Source organism: Hemicordylus capensis, chromosome 4 (assembly GCF_027244095.1).
Source record: "Hemicordylus capensis ecotype Gifberg chromosome 4, rHemCap1.1.pri, whole genome shotgun sequence".
Taxonomy (NCBI): domain Eukaryota; kingdom Metazoa; phylum Chordata; class Lepidosauria; order Squamata; family Cordylidae; genus Hemicordylus; species Hemicordylus capensis.
The window spans coordinates 71656965-71672834 of record NC_069660.1 but is presented as its reverse complement, the minus strand read 5'-3'; the positions used below and the strand labels follow the sequence as shown (position 1 = coordinate 71672834).

General features: G+C 44.5%; 1 protein-coding gene and 1 long non-coding RNA gene across 4 annotated transcripts in view; both read right to left on the bottom strand.

Moving 5' to 3' along the window:
- Positions 1-15870, bottom strand: part of LOC128323309 (uncharacterized) — a 133828-nt gene that overhangs the window by 113393 nt on the left and 4565 nt on the right. The window lies entirely within an intron of this gene.
- On the bottom strand, positions 1563-8189 carry LOC128323315 (uncharacterized). Of its 2 annotated transcripts, none has more exons than XR_008306196.1 (3): positions 7931-8189; positions 3539-3658; positions 1563-2241 (listed from the first exon to the last, which is right to left on the bottom strand). It is a non-coding gene; the product is annotated as an uncharacterized LOC128323315 (long non-coding RNA). The 2 variants fall into 2 exon arrangements; XR_008306195.1 differs by having other exon boundaries at positions 1563-2174.

The window sequence follows — 15870 nt, the reverse complement described above, 5'->3', positions numbered from 1 at the left end:
ATCTCCCAAATCAGGATGTTTAAGAGGAATAGAAACACTGGAATCCCAGTTGCAATGTAACACTCTTTATGTGACTTGGCCACAGCAAGCCTTTCATCAGATATGTAATTTTCTTTTAGCAATCAGCCTTGAAGCCTTAACTCAGTCATACTCTCCTGATCCTGGCTCCTGATCCTGGGGCATTGCATGATCTTGTGCAACTGACTGTAACTGAAGAAAATGGTTTACAAGAAATCATCTTAAATTAGGCAACTGCCACAGCAAGTATTTTAGGAAAGCAGCTTTCATCTTTTATTTATCATATTTTTATACTGCCTGATATGTACATCTTTTAACCTTAGCATTAAGCTTGACCCAGATTTGGGAACCTTGGACTCCTTTTTGCCCAAGGACAATGGAGAATTGGTAAGTAAGGAAAGAGTTAAACATCCCTTTTTGCTCACTGTTCCCCCCCCTTCAAATAAAAGTATGATGCAATATTCAGAAACAACCTGGGACATAGGAAGTCCAGTGTGAAATCAGAATGTTGGTGTATTCAGATAAAGTGTACAAAATTATAACAAAACAAGGCAGGAGCCTCTTGTCGTTCTGATATGGAAACACACATTTGTCTAACAGGTTAACATTGTTTTATGTGCAGTTTGAATAACCAACTTCCAGCATTTAATCAGAACTTATTGTTAAATTGAAATTGTCAATTTAAGGTGTAGATCAGGGGCATCAAAACTCAATCAGGTGGTGGGCTGGATTTGATTCCAATGCACCTATGATGGCCTGCATCTGCCTCCTGTTCCCCATTTCACTTATTCAGGCCTTCTTGCCACCTTTGGTCTTCTTCCTCCTCCTCCTCCTGCCTCTTCCCCCGTGTCAGTAACGGAAGGAATACACTGTTCCCTCTAAGGTGTGCGCACGTGTGCCAGCTCACAAGTTTTCAGATGTCCGCTCAGTTCATTTTAGATCCCACTCAGGTTGAATTAGGAAGGCCATACTGCCTTGATACTGCCGCACAGAACAAAACTTAGTCCGCACAGAGATGGAAAAAATTAGGGGGACCACTGAAGGAACAGCTGGCGACTTCCTTCATTCCTGACCACCACCACCATTTCTCTCCCCCTGCACTCAGAATCTCGGAAGCAGAAGCAGGACTTGCCGACTTGTTTCTGCTTCCACTTCTTAGTATAGTGGGGAGGGAAATCTTGGCGAAGGCAGCCAGAAATGCAGGAACCAACCAGCTACAGCAGGTGGCAAGGAATGTGGAGTGGGGCAGGAGGAAGCGGGGTGGTGGGAGGATTGTGGCAGTGGCAGCTTCTTGGGCTCTACTAGGGGTCTGGACAGTGACTGCATCTGGCCTTTGTGCCAGGAGACTGACATCCCTGGTGTAGACAATTGGTAGGGAAGATACATGCTCCTTTCTCACTCCACCCAGCCCAGTTTTTGTATTCATCTGACATGCACACATTGTTAATGAGAATGTTTTTTAGGTGATTTTTCTCTAGGAAGTGTGTTAGAGAGTGCATATGTTTTAGTGATTTTAGTATTCCAATAAAAATATTTCCACATAAAGCTTTTAATTAGTCAATGTTTATTTCAATCAAAGATCAAATACAAACTTTTAATTAGTTTCAGTATTCCATTAAAATTACAATTAGTATCTTTATAGATTTCCTCATCACCGCCACCAAATATTTCAGTTCAACCACTTGAAAAACTCTGCAATACAACTTGGGGGAATTTCATGTACAGGAGGATCTCGATATTCACGTGGGTTCTATTCTTGGCTGCTGCAGCAGATGTGGAAACCATGAATATCGAGGCATTAAAGTCAATGGGATTATGGGGGGTTAGGTCCTGGTCAGTCAGAAATTGCTCAAAAATGCCCCCAAATCGGCCAGATTTCATGGAGGGAGCGCGTGGGGGGAACTCCTTACCATGCTTTTCTGTGCCTCCCAAGTCATGCTGTGTCCCAGAATGCCCCAAAATCGGCCACAAAATTGCTGTTTCTCCCCCCCCCGCAAACAGATCCATTTTGTGACTCAAACAAAATGGTGGCTGGGAATGACCTCCGTGGTAATTTCCGGCCGTCCCTGACCCATGGATACATGAAGGCGATGTGTTTTTCTTTTCTATTTTTCCAGTGTATGCTGAGGTCAGGTATCTTTTCCTCGACCACGAATCTGTGGATAATGAGGTTTCCCTTTACTGGAGGTTTTTGCATAAAATATACAGGTGGACCTTAGGGGTCTGTAAAAAACAAACAAACAAACAAAAAACTGATTTGCCCAGTTTGGTTCAAGTCCTAACTGGAATCGAATAGAACTGGGCAAGTTCACTTTTGCACCCCCAAACACCCCTCAGTTCAGCTTGAATTTGAGCCAGTTTGGGGCTTCTAACGTTAAACATTTTAAAAAATAATAATATAAAAACTCACTACCTCTGGGGGGCACTGCTGCAGGGGCAGTCTCTGGTGGTTTCCCCTTCCCCCTGGTCTCAAAATGGCCTGAGGTTACACAGATGGCCAGTGCACATGTGCGGTGGCCTCCAAAATGACTACCACTAGTTGAGAGAGGGCCAGAACAGGGCCATTTTGAGACTGGGGGAAGCCAGCAGGTCGGGGGAGGGGACCCCTGTGGCTGTGCCCCCCAGGAGATGGTGAGGTTTTTGTTTAAGTTCTATGTTAGAACTCCTGAATCAGCCCTGAGCCAGCCAGTGTGCCCTCAGGCCGGACCAGTTCAATGGCAAGTTGGATTGAGGTCGAGCCAGTTTGCACATCCCTAGGACCTCATTATCCACAGGGGTTCTGTTCTCGCAAATTACTGCAGGTAATGAGGCATTGAGTCTATGGGACCACAGGAGTTAGTTCCTAGACTCTAAAATATGGTAATTTTTTTTTAAAGGGAAGTGGGCCAAATAAACTGCCCTACCATGCTCCTGGTAGGTTTCCTGGCATCCAGCAATGCCCCCCGCCCAGTCCCAATTGTTCCCAAAAAGTCACTGATTTAATTTAAAACATTTTTTAATGAATTGAGCGACAAAATGGCTCCTGTGGACAAAATGGCAGCCAGAAATTACCTCTGCGGTAATTTCTGGACTTCTAGTAACTGCAGATACATGGGTTTTAACCCTTTCAAATCTGTGATAAGGAGGTTGGATGTTTTATTTGACACCCATGGATATGCGTAACCACAAATAGCAGTACCATGTATAACAAAGTTTGCCTGTATGGCCAAATCAGACCACAGTCTGTTTAGGGCATCAGGAAAACTTGCATCATTAAAAAAAATAATAACATATAGATTTATATAGAAGATCGTTCCCTGCCCCAAAGGGCTCAATCTAAAAAAACCCGCAAGGTGGACACCAGCAACAACCACTGGAGCTATGCTGGGGTATACTGTGCTTAATATAAAGACCATCACCTCTTTGAAGGTACAGACTACATGCAAATGGGGATATTTGCATGCAGGTTTTCTAGAATTCCCCAATTCAAAATTTTCTAGAAAACCTACATCTTTAAGGGTAGCAGGGATCCAGGTATTACCTGCATATTTTGACATAGCATACCAACTTCCTCCTGGGTTTTTCTCCTGAACACATTCAACCAAACCATCCCAAGAATTGCTAAGAACCACGAAGAACGGAAGGATCAGATACATGCTTCCTGTTAATGATTAAAATAGTTATAGTGTATACTGATTAAAACAGTTAGTTTACAAATTAACTGACAGGTTACTTAAGGCTTTATAAACTAAAGGACCTTATGTCTAGTATTTGTATGAACTCTGGAGACAAGTGGTCCCTCCAATTTTTTTTTAAATCTCTGTGCGGAATGAGTTTTGTTCTGGGCAGCAGTATCAAGGCAATGTGTGTGCAGATGCATTCAGAGTGGGGCCTTCATAATTCAACCTGAGTGGGATCTAAAATGAACTCAGCAGACATCAGAAAACTTGTGAGCATGAGCACGTGTGCACGCCTTAGAGGGAACAGTGCTCCTGGAATAACTGATATGTAGATGCTACTGTGGAATGTGTGTTTGTGTTGCAATATGCTGCTTCATCAGCTTAATAGATTGGTTATGTAATGGATACTAATACAATTTTTTTTTTTTTTGGAAGTCTCAAGGCACAGAGTGTTGATGAAAAGTGTACCACTGAAATAATACTTAATACACAATAATATGAATTGGTCCTAGGCCTCTTGAGTCGAAGTATTGGTCTGGCTGTAAGGGAGTGTGCAGTCTGCAAAATATCTGCCACAACTATGAGGAAGGGAGGGAAGCAGATGGAAAAATTTGCAATAAACACAAAAACGACAAAGTATAGAGAAACTGCCAAGCTAAGCTGGTAGAATAGATGCACTGACCACACACTGAGAGACTGCTAAATAAGAGCTGCTAAATAAGTTAGTAATCAGGAGAGCGGGGGAAAGGGGAGATCTGAGAGTGTCACTGAGAGTTAATTTTGAAACTATGTATTGCAGTCTCAAGAGACTTTTGTCTGGGGAAAAGTTAGAAGTAAAGAGGAAGGGCAGTACATGGATGAAAAGTCCCCAAACTTTGGAAATCAACAGTCTAGTTGAGAATGTGGCATATATAAAAGGAAAAGACATTGAATGTTCTAGGTACTTACTATCTACTGATCATCAGCTTGGATTGGACCAGATTCTCTGAGCAGGTAATGAGGCTGCCACCTGGAAATCTGTATGATTGGTTTAAAGGGGGGACTTGTGGGAATGTACTTGGATGATAAGTTTTAACCTTTTGTTTCTTTGGCTTTTGTGCTGAGCAGATTTTTATAGATAGATAGACAGACAGACACACACACACTTACACACTTTGAACACTCATCTATCTATATATTTAATTCTCTGAGATGTACCCGTGTCTAACCCCATGTATGGCAGCTCTTGTGAGAGTTTGGAGAGCTGCCAGATAGCCACGGGACGACTGTGGGGAAGAAAGTGGTAATGGCAGCCAGCCAGAAAGCGGCAGCGGGACAGAAAAGAAGCCGGCACCTGGCTGGCCAGAAAGTGGCAGTGGGGCCCCACCAGCAAACGGGGTGGGGAGGGGGAGAAGAAGCCGGCGGCCGGCCAGCCAGAAATTGGGGGGGGGGCAGAAGAAGATGGCCAGCCAGAAACCCGGGAGTGGGGGTGAAAAGAAGCCAGCCTGCCCACAAACAGGGAGGAGAGAAGAAGCGGACACTCGGTGGTGGCGGGAAGAAGCGGTGGTGGCGGGAAGAAAGGTGGTGGGTGATGGGGGAAGAAGGCAGCTGCTTGGTGGGCGGGCCAGCTAGTGTGTGTGTGTCTAAGGTGTACCCGTCGCTAATCCCATGTGTGGCAGCTCTCGTGAGAGTTCGTGAGCGACCTGCTGGTAGGGGGAAAGAAAAGCAGTGGGCAAGGTGGGAAACAAAATGTTGGTGGGGGAGAAAATGGCTGCGGGTTGGGGGAGAAAGCAGTGGGGGGTGGGCAGGTGGAAGAAAATGGCGGTGGGTGGGCAGAGAATAAAATGGCGACAGGTGGGGAAGATATCAGCTGCGGGCAGGGGAAACTAGAGACGCAGATGCTCTGCAACTGGCCCAGCTCTTGGAAGAATATTGTGTTTACCTAAAAGTTACAGTTGTGAAGGCTGAAGTTTAATTGCCTAGAATCCGGTGAATCCCACTGAAGTACTGTACCTAAGGCCTTGTATTAGAGACTGGTGGGACTTGAACTGTGTAAAGAGGAAACAAAGGTGACATTGGCCCAAAGGACAGTAGATGGGCTCATGAGGAGAAGGATAAAAGCAGCCGTGAGTTGAAACAATGGGGACCTCTCTTCCAAAGCAGCAGCAGCTTCCTTATTTGTCACATGGGGCCTAGCTGAACTCCTAACCACTCTGGCATGCCACCAGTAGTATCCTCAGGCAATGATTCTTTGGGGTAAATATAAGAAAGGATTGGGTATGAGTGTGTGATTGAATGGAAACTAGTTTGTAAAGTTTGCAAAGCAATCAAATTTATCATACTGTCTTCCCACTACAAGTCCCCTGCCCCTTTTGTAAAGTAAAGTGTGCCTTCAAGTCAGTATTGACTCCTGGTGGCCACAGAGTCCTGTGGTTTTTCTTTGGTAGAATACAGGAGGGGTTCACCATTGCCATTTCCCGCACAGCCTTTCAGTGGGGAGACAGTATGATGAAGAACTTAATTTCCCCATAGTCACTACTTGCAGGTACCCTGAACCTATTATTATTAATTTTTTTTTACATTTTATATCCCGCTCTTCCTCCAAGGAGCCCAGAGCGGTGTACTACATACTTGAGTTTCTCTTTCACAACAACCCTGTGAAGTAGGTTAGGCTGAGAGAGAAGTGACTGGCCCAGAGTCACCCAGCTAGTTTCATGGCTGAATGGGGATTTGAACTCAGGTCTCCCCGGTCCTAGTCCAGCACTCTAACCACTACACCATGCTGGCTCTCAGGTGGTTATTCCACACTGGTTATTGAGGAGGAGTGGATTAGAATTAAGGAAATTAGGGTTTTTCCTTTTTCAACCTCTGCTAGTCATCTTACATATACCCTATCAAGAAGTTACTTCGTTCAATCAATCGTCTTTATTACAGTCAAAGACCAGCACAGGTTATAATACAGTAATACAGTAAAGTGAATAAGGCAATCAGATTATTATGAAAATGTAACATGTATTACTACTACAAACTATAGGATTGAGATTTGTATTACAGCTCTAGTGGGAGAACTAATGGAATAAGGGTCTAAAAATATAAGATACTTAAAATATACTATGGAGTACAAGTGAGGTAGCTTAAATATAAATAGAGCATTAAACATTCACTTTTAATAGTAAGGCAGCTAACTAAAATGGATAATAGTCGGTATTTGAAATCTGCTACATAAAATTAATTATAAAATACAACTCTAGTGGAATATATAAAATACAACTGTAGTACATCTACAAATATCAATGGATAAAAGACATTACCATGTTAAAGGAGAGAAAGAAATACGATAAAATATAGGGTAAGAAGGGAAATGAAGTGACTAACTAAAAAGGATGATCTAGTAAAGCAGTTAAAATCAGCGTCACAAATTATGGGCTACAGTCAGGGTCTGACGGATCTTGCATGCTGCCACGCAGAACCTAGCAGCATTGAACATGAAAGTCTGCTTTTCACCCGAGAGCAGCATCTTAGTGTAGGCTTGGCTGGGGCGACCAGGGCAGCTGAGTAGTAGAGGGAGTATGAGTTTGTCTCAGCTATCTTTATAGAAATTGCAAGAAAAGAGAACGTGCTCAGTGGTTTCCACCTCCCCAGAAGCACAGGGGCAAAGCCTTTCCGCAAATGGAATCTTCCTGTATTTTTTCTCCAAAACAGCGGATGGAGGGGCATGACATCAGGCAAAGGTTAACACCCTTCTGTGGCTTGGTATTTCCAGCTGTATCAGATATGCAGGTGGAGGAGACTGTGAACCTGGAGCTATCTGAAGCCAGGAAAACAGGTACCCTATTTAGATCCGCCTGGCATTCCGTTTCCAGAGTCCTCTGTTTAATGGCCACTTTTTCCCATAGCAAGGAGGAGAGATGGGGAGAAACCCAATACCGCCACCCTGTCATAGATTGCCCACTTCCAAAGAGGATTTGAAATTGTCCTGCAGGGTTAACGGGGCCAGGCTCCTAGGGCAAAGGGCTAATTTGAACCAGTGGTTAAGAACAGTCACCCACATTTTGGCCTCAACTTTTATCATGCCAGTTTCCAGATGCAGAGTGGCATGGGAGATACAGCAGGGCACTTGTAATGCTGCTCTCCCAGTCTGATAAAATTAGAGGGTGGTCCTGGGTGGGCACCATTGATTAATTGTGCCAGCGGCTTGGCCTCCTAAAGTTTGAGTGCTGTAGTGGTTGACTGGGCCATTCCTCACTGCCACTGCCTCCATGGCCACCCCTTACCTTCAGGCCACTGAGAGGCCCAGGCCCATTCCTCGCCCTCAGTTTTTCTCTTTTCCCTTTCCTCTGCTTGCGTTTCCCCTCAGTCCTTCTCTCCCCCCCCCCCTTCCTTCTCCTGAAGGGGCTCTTTCCTCCCTCATGACCTCTCTCTTCGCAGACCCCTGCCCACTATCCTTTTATTGATAGACTAGTATTTTTAAGCCCGTTAAAATAACGGGCGCTAGTAGGGTGCCCGGGCCGGACCCGCCCTCGTCTCTCCCCTCCCTATGTACCCTATGGTGTACTTCGTGGAGAGTTTCTGGGTAGGGAACACTGTCCTCACCGGCGCCTCCCCTCTCCCCACCCCCGCAGGGCTGAGGGGGCCGGATTGTGTCACGCACAATGGAAGGGGAGTGGGGCGGTGGGGGGGTGAGAGGAGAGGAGACCGGGCTTCGGCGGCAGGGCGAGCCGGGGCCGCCGGCGTTGTCCCTTCCCTGGCTTCTGCGCCATCTCCGGGGCAGGGCTCGGGCATGTCATTGTGGTGGTTGCGGCGGGCGCCACTTTTCTACTCTGGGGAAGGGAAGTCGCCGGGGACCCACCAGAGGGGGCGGCAGCCAATGCCTGCTGCTCCTCCTCCTGAGGAATGAGGCGCCGGACTTCAGGGCAGCGCCGGGGTCCTGCTCCTTAGGCCAGTCTCGCCGTGCGGCTCTTGCCGGGAGCGCCTCGCTGAGGTTACTGTCCCAGGTGTGGAGAAACCGGGGCACCTGCTCTGGCGTCCTGGTAACCGCCGCTCCTGCCGCCAAAGGGGCTCGCTTGGCGGGGGCTTCGATTCCAAGCGACCTGTCCCGAGTGGCAGCGCCTCGCAGTGGGGCAAGGTTGCATGGGACTGAATGGATATTTGGGGATATCAGAGAGGGAATGGATATTTCTGCCCTCCCCGGTCCCCGCTCCTCCTCCTCCCGGACCGGACTGGGACCCAACATGGCCGCCTGGTGCCTGCGGCCGTATCTCCCTCCTGCCCAGAACGGCCGAGGGAGACACGGGCACAGAGACACGGGCGCACACCCAAGGCTTTTATTATAGAGGATAGATTCTTCTCACTTCTACAATCAAGCACATCTTCCGACCAGCAACAGTTGCATTCCAACTGACCTTAATCATCACGGGCTCCTCCCTATCTGCATATGGAATCCCCACTGCCCAATCATCACTATGCTTGGGGAGCGGTGTTAATTATGTTTTCCTGGGATCTACTCTCAGCGGAGAGATTGTTCTTCTGATCCACTTAAGGAATATGCCACTCCTTTGAAGCAGGTTGCCACCAAGTGAAGACTGATTTACTGTCACTGACCAGACTCAGACACGGCTTCAACGACCCTAGAGTCATCTGGCTTGAGACTTACTGGCACAATACAGTCAGAGTTCACAGAATCCAGCTCTAGACAAACAGTATATTGTTCTAAAAACAAAGCACTCAGTAGCACTATGACTTGGTGAGGCACATGGAGAAGAGTGTTGCAAGTAAACTAGAACTTTAAATCAATCTGAAGCCACTTCCAAGTGTTAGAGGTTAATATACTAAAATTCCCTTTTAGCCAGTTAAGGGAAATCAGAAGTCTAGGTTCTTGTCTTGGCTGCTAAGTGACCAATTGGATCCAAGTAAGCAGACCAAATAGTTAAAGAAATCAAAAGTTTTATTCTCACCAAGTCTTGGCAGCAATAGAAATGTACAGAAGCTGTGGTCATAGATGTTACACATGTAACATAAAAAGTGAAGGCAGTCTAAAAAGCATCAAAAGGAAGAAGCTAGCTGGCTGATCAGAGTGAAGAGCATGTGTTTCTTTAATCCTCTGTTCATCCATTTTTATCCCCCCCCTTCAGTCATCTTTCACCCACTTAATTCACCCCTTATTGATCAAGTAATGATTGTCCAATATCTCTCTATTGAATTAATTGGTTAATTAATAATCACCTTATTAATTGATGTGAGAGTGATGTGGTTTGATGCAAACTGAATTTGCATTCGTTCACTTGGTACTTTTTCAAACTGCCACTTCAAAGTCTTCCTGCTTTTTCAAACTAAAAGGGGCTTTTGTGGTTACCTGCACAGTGGGGAAATGCTTGATTAACAAGCAGAAGGTTGCCAGTTTGAATCCCCGCTGGTACTATATTGGGCAATAGCGACATAGGAAGATGCTTAAAGGCATCATCTCATACTGCGCAGGAGGAGGCAATGGCAAACCCCTCCTGTATTCTACCAAAGAAAATCACAGGGCTCTGTGGGCACCAGGAGTCAAAATTGACTTCACCTTTACCTGCATCCTGTTATCTCCCATCCTGTATTGCAACAATTCCTCCCACAAAGAGAAAGTAAAAAGCACCTTGCTTCTAAATGTATTGAGAGAAAACATTTTTTTGCTTGCAGGCCTGAAAGCCTGAATTTGCCTGAAATCTTGGCCAAGCCTCAGTCGCCTTCAGGGGGAAGATATAGAACCCCAGACAGGCTCTTTTGATGGCCAGCTTAGCCGTCAAAATAGCCTATCCCAGGGTTCTACACAAGCATATTAATTTTATTAAGAAAAATAAGATTTTCACACAATAAGGAAATAGGGTAGAGGGGGGAGGAATTCAGAAAGAAAATGCAAAACTAATACTACAGTCAGCAGCCACACCAGGTCCTTGGCTGAGAGAGTGTTAATCTCTACAGTGTCTCCCTCTGGACACCAGCTAGAAGATAAGTGGTGACAAGTGCTAGGCTTTTGACTCCAATATTTATAGGGAGTAAAGAGGATAAATGCTTTCCCACTCGTCCAGGGACAGGCAACTCAAAGGTCCAGAATATTACTACTACTAAACCACTTTTCAACAAAAAGTTGCATGTTTTTGCTGAAACATTTTCACTAAAAAGTTCACATAGAAAATGAATAATGAGAGCTCATGGTATAAAAAGAAAATACAAGGTAGACACCAGCAACAGCCATTGGAGATTACTGTGCTGGGACTGAATCTCTGATGTAACACTGGTCTTGGGTCAATCAGAGTTGAAGATTCAGAGTTGGATGCTCTCCAGACTGCTAAATGGGTTTTGATTTACATGACTAAAGGTGAGCCTGGTTTGAGCTGTTTCACCTATTGTGAAAAAGGGATTGAGACTGTACTTGGTAGGCTGAGCCCATTCAGTAACAAAAGGCAAAGACTGTATTTATTTAGGGATTGTCTTCAATCAGTGCTCCGAGCTAGGATGGAGATCTGGGTTTCATCACAATCATTCCCATAAACTGTTTATCTGTCAATGACATACGTAAATAAAAATGGCATACAATACAAAAATATGTTGGAAAGTCCCTAGAAGTTCACTGGGACCTATTAAAGACAAAAGAGGCATAGCATTGACTGGGCAGATAAAGTAAAGTGTGCCTTTGAGTCAGTGTCAACTCTTGGTGACCGCAGAGCCCTGTGGCTTTCTCTGGTAGAATACAGAGGGGTTTACCATTGCCTCCTCCTGCACAGTATGAGATGATGCCTTTCAGCATCTTCCTATACTATATCGCTGCTGCCCGATATAGGTGTTTCCCATAGACTGGGAAACATACCAGTGGGGATTCTAACCGGCAACCTCTGGCTTGGTAGTCACACCATTTCCTCTCTGCACCATTAGGTGGCTGGGGAGACATAAATACTGGCAAATTTCTTTTCTATTTGATGATAAATATGACGTGGTCATGTACAGAGTGCATGGACAATGGAATTAATAGCTTTGCAAGAATATATTTTGAAGAGTTTGTGCAAAATAAAGTCATACTTTGTGATTACCTAGAGATACCAAATTGTGCATGAACAACCCTGCCACTTAAATCAGCTGAATGCAGTACTTTTTACACCGGAATATGCTGGGTGAAAAGTTTAAATATATGTTTTAGAAGAAATGGACATATTTTAATTGCTATTGCTCTCAACAGATTTTTAACACTCAGTAATCAGATAAATATATCCACCTAATGGCGCAGCAGGGAAGTAACTTGTCTAGGAAGCAAGAGGTTGCCGGTTCAAATCCCCACTGGTATGTTTCCCAGACTATGGGAAACACCTATATTGGACAGCAGTGATATAGGAAGATGCTGAAAGCAATCATCTCATACTGTGAGGGAGATGACGATGGTAAACCCCTCCTGTATTCTACCGAAGAAAAACACATGGTTCTGTGATCACCAGGAGTCGACACCAACTCAATGGCACAACTTTACTTTTAATCAGATAAATAAATTAAAAACATCATGCCCACAAGAAGCAGATCTTTCTCCGATCCCAAATTTTACTATGTATGGTTGTAACAGATAGCAAGTGATCACAACAATGGTAATTATTCAATAGAATGAATAATAAATAATATCTGAAGTTGAAATCCTATGAACTTAAAACTTTTTTAAACTTCTCTTTTGCAAGAACATTACATATATTTAATTTCTTGAACTTTCCTATAAGTGTAATCTATGCAAAATGACTTTGTCCTCCAATAATGGGCCTCAGCTGCTACCTATATACAAGCCTTGGTGAAACAGAAGATCTATAAGGTTCCCTCTTGGAAAAACAACCCATTGTCTGGATAGCAAAAACACATTTGCCAGAAGCCTCAGCTCCAGCCTTAAGATGTTGGGCCTGGCTAGTGACTGAGACTTGAGCAACTTTGGGTAATTATTGTTGGAAGTGAAGGACTATGCGCTGTCTCTTGTCTCAATGACATAGGAGGACAGACTAGTGAGTCAGAGGGCTAGAGGGTCAAGACATTGGTCATCCCTTCTCTACTGCTCTGACACTATCCCTTTGATATGTAGCTTGCTAATCTCAGGGCCTTCCTTCCTGCCACTTCTTCTTCCCTTCCTTCTCCCTTGCAACATGCAAGCTCCTCTCTCCTTGCACCATGTGTGCAGAGATGCAGAATCCATCTGCATGCAGCTAGCTAGCTAGATTAGTGATCCTATCTCTTCACTTTCCTATCTAGAATGGAGTTCTCTAATAAATACCCCTTATATTGATTTGAAACTATGAACTGGCTCCAAGTTATTTTACTCTCAGCATACACGCATGCCTAACCAAATTCCGCTGTCTTGTGCCTCTGTGCACTCTGCTATAATGAATAAGGGTTTCTCCTACCAGAGAGAATTCCCAACAATTGTCAACTTAGAATAAGTGGGTGAATGAATGCGGGATATTCTAAAATCATATGCTTGTGTATTATCAAATTTGCTGCTGAATAAGATCTATACTTTGCCCCTCCGCCTCACAGAAGGTCTGAATAGTTTTGTGACAACCTAACTTTTGCATGCTACATTTGGGAGGGATCTTTGGTCACTCATGAGTAGGTTTACCAACAGTCCCGTAGCCGGGACATCCGAATTTCCAGGGAGAAGTCATCATGGTTGTCCCATCTGGGACACCATTTCCCCCCATATTTTGGCTCTCCGGGCACCTCCCCCTCCACTTTGCTTCCACTGCCATTGCTGTCCAGGGTGCACGCCGAGTGGAGCCAAGCAAACACTTGCCGGGCAGCCATTCATGAGGGGGCAGGGCTCAGCACGGCTCAGCCTGGAGACCGAAGGGTGGTCCGGCTTGGAAGGTGGGCTGGGTGCTGACTCGGGCCTCATTCAGAATGGAATGTGGCCTTGGAAGAGCCAAGCAGGAGTGTGGTGCAGTGGTGGTGCACTGTCAGAGCCCTTGGCCAGACTCCTTCATCCCTTTCTGCTGCAGGTTCCTGCAGCCCGGCCTCACTTCTGAGACAGTGGCAGGGGCTGCCTGTCTGCAAGGATCCTCCAACGATGCTGAGCTACATGTACAAAAAAAGTTAAAACAAATTTTTAGCCCAGTATATAATTTTCCCTAGTTACGCCCCTGTAGCAGAGGAGAAAGTGGACAGCCCTGTTTTGTGCCCCTTTTGATACTGAATATTTCAGAATCCAAGGAATTTATTCAAACAGTGGCACAAGATTCTCTTTATAGTTGTCTGATAATATTCATGAATCCTGTTCCCATTTTAAGATAATCTATTAACTTGATCAAATAAGACCATGACAGACAGTCAAAAGCCTTGAGCATATCTAAGGTGAGTATGGCCGAGGGGATCTCATTCCTTTTACTGAAATATATACAGTGCAGTATGTTACAAATAGGATCTGCAATCTGCCTTCCTATTATAAAACCCGACTGGTCTGGGTTTATATACTGGGCTAAAAATTTGTTTTAACTTTTTTTGCTAAGCAGGATGTAAAGATCTTGTGATCTTGATTGAGCAAGGCAATAGGTCTATAGGATTCCACTAACTCCTTATCTTTGTAAGGTTTTAGAAGTACAATGATCCTAGAGTATCATCACAACTTGGGAATCACTTGACTTTCCAGGATGGAATGAAATAAGGCTACAAGTCTGGGTATCAAAATATCGCCAAATTTTTTATAGGCCAGGGCTGTAAGACCATTTGAGCCTGGAGATTTATGGCTCTTCAATGATTTAATTTCTGAGAGCTCTTTGTTAGTGAATGGCTCATTTAGGCCGTGCCTATGATGGTCCTGCAGCAAAGGGATAGATACTGCCTCAATACATTTATCAGTTTTAATATTGTCTGATTGGTCAGGGGTATTCAAATTCAGATAAAAACTAGCAAAGGATTTGCTTATCTCTGTGGCATTAATTTTCTACCATTAGCCTCTTTAATTTGCTGGACTGAATTGTACTTTACCCTTTTTTTCAATCTGTCAACAGTTTAGAACTTTTATTCCCATTTGCATAGAATCTTTGATTAATGTAGGTCATAGAAGTAGTTATCTTTTGGTACTCGAAAGTCTCCAGTTCCTTTAACTTCTGTAATAATGTCTTATAAATCCAACTGGAGCCATTGTCTTTATGCTTTGTTTCCAAGTCTTTGATTTGTGTTAAGAGGTCATTAATAGCTTTAGTATTATTCCTTTTCATTAAAACTGACTAATACATTCTCCCCTCAGGCAAGCTTTCATTGCATCCCAATTAATTGCTTTGGGAGTATCTCGATTATTGTTATGTTTATAATATTGCAGTATGGAATTATTGAGTTTCATTACATTATTGGATTTGTCCCCCAAACTGGAGAGAATTTTTGAGCCTTCATGATCTTGAAAGATGCTGAAACCAGGGCATGATTTGATAGTCCTATAGATCCAGTATCAGTGGAGATTCTATTCTATTAATTCTCCTGGGTGTGCCTTGGAATGTGCGTCCCAGAGCCCAGCTGATTAGCTGGGAGGCAGACATGCCTGATTGGCTGAAGTGCACCCAGGAGGATTGGTTGCTGCTGCTGCAGCCTGGCCATGGAGGCCAGAAGTGGCGGGCCCGGCCCAGCCGCAGAGGCAAGGCCCAGGAGGGGGGAAAGAAAGTGGGGGGGGGGGCAGAAGTGGCAGTGGGGAGGTGAGGTGGCTGGGCCTGGAAGCAGAGACTGGGGCAGAAGGGGGGGGGAGGTAACTGCCAGCCCCAAAGAGCGCACAGATGCTCTGTGTAGGGTCGGCTAGTATTGATAATTTTGAGATATCAGTAATTAAGATATAATCAATTCTTGTATACATTTTAAATCTAGGGGGAAAGTTTTTGTATCTGTATCAGCAGATACTGGAAACGGGTGTCTGTTAGACACACCATGGATATACGGAACCATGAATAGCAGTTCCGTGAATAATGAGGTTCTCCTGTACTGTAGTCAGAACCTTATTGATGATCAGGGTCTGTGTGACTGGGCTGAGGGGAACTGAAAATAAAGCTGTACAAATGTAGTACCTGTCTCTTCAAAACCCACTTTAACTGTACAGTATCTAGTAACTATCCAAAAGTGTTAAATACATTTAAAATCATGACATATTTATTTGCCCCAAACTAGGCAGTGTCACTATGCCTCTTGGAGTGTAACACTTTTTTCACAGAATATCTGAAGAGACTAATATCTGGGC